Raw genomic sequence first — 5,757 nt, 5'->3', positions numbered from 1 at the left:
ATCATCATCATCCTCATCTTCATCATCATCCTCATCTTTATCTTTATCTTCATCATCATCATCTTCTTCTTCTTTTTCACCATCATCATCATCATAATCGTCATCATCGTCGTCTTCATCATCATCCTCATCTTTATCTTCATCATCATCATCTTCTTCTACTTTTTCACCATCATCATCATCATCGTCGTCTTCATCATCATCTTCTATTTTGAAACTCTGCCACTTCATCAACCCCGACACATTTTAGCGTTAACAAATATTTTTGGCGCCGTCATTACCACCACATCATCATCATCATCATCATCGTCTTATAATCATCATCATCATCATCATCATCGTCTTATAATCATCATCATCATCATCATCGTCTTATAATCATCATCATCATCATCATCATCGTCTTATAATCATCATCATCATCATCATCGTCTTATAATCATCATCATCATCATCATCGTCTTATAATCATCATCATCATCATCGTCTTATAATCATCATCATCATCATCATCATCATCGTCTTATAATCATCATCATCATCATCATCGTCTTATAATCATCATCATCATCATCATCATCGTCTTATAATCATCATCATCATCATCGTCTTATAATCATCATCATCATCATCATCATCGTCTTATAATCATCATCATCATCATCATCGTCTTATAATCATCATCATCATCATCGTCTTATAATCATCAGTACTATCAACGTCATCACCATACATAAAAACTTCATTGCTATTGTCCACATCATCATCATCATAATCTTCTCACTCATCGGCCTCATCATCATTCACTCGCCCAGCAATCCACTGAAGATATCCAAACATGATTTCCGTCTCATGTGTCATCCTATAAAAATAATTCGTCACCGGTTATAAATGATGACGACGATGAGGATGCGAATGATGATGACGATGATGATGATGATGACGACGATACTTGCAGTGATGATGGTAAAAGCATCCTATTAAAACAATTCATCGCCAGTTATATATGATTACGATGAAGATGACGACGGCGATATTTGAGATGGTGGTAATGATGATGATGATGATGATGATGTCTTCAACGGTGGTGATAATGATGATGATCGGTCAATACGTATGATGAAGATGATGATGACGACGATGATGATGTATTTATATAGGTGTGTATGTAAAAAGTCAGTGACAACATTAACTCAACGATAACAACAAGAAAAATAACAATAAGAAGAATAACAAATAGGCAATAAATTCATGAAAAAAATTCATGAAAAATAATCAACATTAGTCTGTACAGAGGGACAAACACACAAATCAACACACACACACACACACACACACACACACACACACACACATACACATACAAACACGCATACACATACAAACACGCATATACATACAAACACGCATACACATATACACACACAGACACACAAACACGTGCTTTCGCTATGTTGTGATGTACACAAAATATCTCTAAATCATTCAGCCATAATATTTACTATCTAATTATGTCATAATTAATTCTTTTTATTTGTTAATAATTGTATCATAATAATTGTTATTATTATAATTAACATAAAAAATTACTGATATCTATAATAGAAACATACACACACACACACACACACACACACACACACACACACACACACACACATATACACTATTTGACGCAGACGCGATTTTCCATTGTCAGTGAGTAGTAGTTGATCGGATGTGTACCAACTAATTATCGTTTGTGGATGAATGACGGATGGATTGAGGATGAATTGACGGATGGATAAATGGGTAGATAAGTGGATGAAAGACAAACGAATAAATGAATAGATAGATGGATGGACGAATGAATAAATGAATGAATGAGTGAATAGATTGATGGCATATTACAATTCTCAAAAAAACTTGAAACAAATTATTGTAAGTTACTTAAATTTAATTGCCATTTTTTCAAAATTCAATTAGCTCAAATCTTCACTCAGTTATTATAGTTTGACTGGATATCACAATTTTTTCCCTTTCTCAACTTCAACCACAGTCATTTTCAAACTCGGTCGACTGCATCATGAACGTTACAAAACCCTTTCAAGCGTTTCCATTCTGTATGTTTCCTATTTTTATTAATTGCAGAGTAGTCAGCACAGTCTTTGCTGCTGCTGCTGTTGTTCATCCATCTTTTTAGTTGTCTCTCAGCTTTCTACTACTTTCTTTTAGCCATTGTTTATAGTTTGTTATTTTCCTCTAGGCGCTGATGCCTGCTCAAGTTATACCCAAAACATTCCTCATCTTTTTTTATTCTCGAGTAAATGACTTGCGATTTGTTGATTGTTTTCGGATAAACAATTTTTTTTTGGCTTTCTAAGAGACTTTCAATGTTTCCATAAAATCTTCCATTTCAAAACTTCAATCGTCCTTTGTGTTTTTACGTGAATGTCTACCTCCTTTAGCCAAAGACGGCTACTGACTGGCCATACCAAAATGTTGCTGGCGAGTAGGCTCAGACGGCAGAAGCGCCATGCTTAATTTCGCGTCCTTGTTATTGCACGGTCACCTGATTCGAATACTATCTGCCCAACCGAAATTCGAAGACTATCAAACAATGTGATTTTGTGAAATATGTGTATGTATGTGTATGTGTGTCCTGTGGTCTTGTGTGCACGATACAGCGGCCTTCTGCACACAATGGTTCAAACCCAAGTAAAGAATGTTACGTGAGCTGATCCCCGTTCGTTAGAGTTGCATGAATTAAAAAAAATTGAAATTTGCGATTATCGCTATAGAGATACTCTTCTATATTTTCTTAAGAAATTATTTATAATTCTTTGCAATACTCCATTTTTTTGGTTTCTACTGTGCTTGCATGATTATTTTTAAATACATTTAGTACAAAAATCTGAAAATAAAAAACGAAAAAACACTAATAAAATTAACGTGAAAAAAAAACAAGCCACTGACGTTTCAATGGATGTTATTTTTTTCATGGTTAAACAGTGGTACTAAAAATATAAACATCAAATAAAAGCAAAATTTTAACTTTTTGGTTTATTTGAAGGGATTTCATTGCCGAAGTACGATACGTGCCTGCGAACTCCCGTGATTACTACTATATCACTATTACTACTGCTAGTACTACTATTAGGCATTGAGTATTGTCATACTATTTCTACTTCTTTTATTTCTGCCTTTCTGTTTGTCTCTCTCTTTCTGTTTGTTTGCCTCTTTCTTTCGCTATCTATCTATCTCTCTGTTTCTCTTATTTCTTACCAAAATTTTTTATAAGTTCTCTTGATCCTGCTAGCATTACTATTACTGTTAAGTATTCTTGCTTAGTGTTACTGTTGTTATTAAGTATTCATCGTTACTGTTACTGTTGCCCTTATATACTGATATTATAACGGGAATGTGTAAACAAATTTTTTCAGGTTAAACACTGATATCATGTTTTCCGCACTTCCTCTTTTATTCTTCTTCCTCCAACTCTCTCTCTCTCTCTTTTATTTTTTCTTTTCAATTAATTCGCCTCTTCTATTCCTTCCTTTTTCTTTCTATCCCCCTCTCTCTCTCCACCTGCCTGTGTTTCTTTCTCTTTCTCGCTCATTCTCTAAATGTTTCGACACGTTTGATCTCTCTTTAAATATTTTTTGGTTTTAAAACTTTTTTGTCTTTAACAATTTCTTCTTCTTTCCTTTTCAATATCATTCTCTCCTTTTTTTGTTTTTTTTTCTCTTTCTCTTTGCATCTCTCTCTCTCTCTCTCTCTCTCTCTCTCTCTCTCAAAACTTTTACATTTTCTAACAGGTTTTTCTTTTAAATCGTCTGCTCGCTTCTTTATGAAAAAAAGCATGATTGATACAGTGATGATTGAATGACGGTTGATTGTTATTATTATACTATTTTTCAATTGTTGCTATTATTATTATTACTATTATTATTTGTATTTTTTTTTCTTTTACGTGCCTTATCCTTTCAGGACAATGGTGACCTTCAACCTCCACAAAACCCGATATTCAAAACTTTGTAGTAGTTGAAATGTGGTGATGTTCAACAAGTGACACAAGGACTTCACGAATGTTATTCGTTGTTGACCGCGATCTCTTCTCCCTGCAATCTTTCCAGTAGTAGTTAGATTTTCCATTCCTTCCTTCCGCATGATCTAACCAAAAGACTTCGTAAGCAAAAACTCTGCACGGTCCACCATTGCCACTCTTCGTTAGAGGTCCATATCACATTTACAACCCGAGTTAAACAGACTTCCGAGATAATTGAAGCTTCTGACATGTTTCACCTGCTTACAATGAATGACTATTATGTAGCAGGTCGGAGAGGTTTTGCTTTTACTGATAACCATGCACTCTGTTTTGTTGAAGTCAATTAGCAAGGCTTTCCTTTCACTTTCAAAAACCAATTTAGAAACAATTGTCTGCCGCTTTTTCATTGCATCCGTAATGAGAACTGTATAAGCAACATATTTTACATTGTTTATATTCAGGCCTCCAACGAATATTCCATCATTATTTGTATTACTTGTTATGAATCTTCCTAATATGATTCATTCAGTCAGTGCAAATGCATATTTTCTTGTCCTCTTCGTTCTAAAAATAAAGTAATTGGCTACTGTTGTTATAAGCCACTACTACTACTACCGCTGCTGCTGCTACTACTACTACTGCTTCTGCTGCTACTACTACTACTACTGCTTCTGCTACTACTACTACTGCCTCTGCTACTACTACAGGTACTATTCCTACTGCTACTACTACTATTGCTACTACTACTATTACTACTACTGCTACTACTGCTGCTTATATTAATAATAATTATAATCCCCATAATAATTAAAATTATAATTATTTTTATTATATTTGCAACGACAACAGCTATAGTCGTAATAATTTAGAAAAGACAGCATCCCCTTAAACGTCAACAAGAACTGACGCTGGCTAGCATGTTCTATAACGCACTTTATAACAAAGGACTATAATATTTACAGTTTAATTATATTCTCGCGCCATAACATCGCCTACAATAACGGCCTATAATAAATAATTTATTACCTTCGTGTAATAAAAACAAATGCGTTTAATTAAGACATGCCTTGGTCCAGTTCTTCTAGGTGTTGTAGTTTGTTTCTTCATCTCTTCCTCTTCCATCTCTTTTTCTCTCTATCTCTTTTTCTCTCTATCTATCTAATTTCTATTTCTTTACTTATCTTCATCACCTAATCTGTCTTCTAATTCAATTTTTATGGTTAAAAACACGTTCGTTTGTTTGTTATTTCTGCTTTCAATTCATTCCACCTTCTTCCATCCATCCATCTATCCATCCATCCATCCATCCATTCATTCCCCCATTCATTCATCCATTTATTAGTCCATTTATCATTCCATCGCAAATGAATTCACACGAATAGGAAAAGGTTGGATTGAAAGAACGCAAAAAGTTTTCCTTTGCTTACTTTGTGCGCGTGTTATATTTCAATTCTCATCAGTAGCGGAATGGAACAACAAAAACACCAAGAAGATTATTTTATTATTATCATTGCTGTTGTGTCTACTTCACAAATTATAAATACAGGTAAATTATGAATTATAATCTCCAAGTGAATTAGAAATTATAGTTTTTCTAATTGGATCATGAATAATTTTCAAAAATAATGTTAATTAATAATTTCAAATTAACGACAACAACAAAAGATATTTAATCAAGGAAACGTCATTTTTTAATTTAAATTTAAAAAATGTATACAAAAGTTAACGTC

Source organism: Helobdella robusta, assembly GCF_000326865.2.
Source record: "Helobdella robusta unplaced genomic scaffold HELROscaffold_23, whole genome shotgun sequence".
NCBI lineage: Eukaryota > Metazoa > Annelida > Clitellata > Rhynchobdellida > Glossiphoniidae > Helobdella > Helobdella robusta.
Note: the sequence above shows the minus strand (reverse complement) of the source record.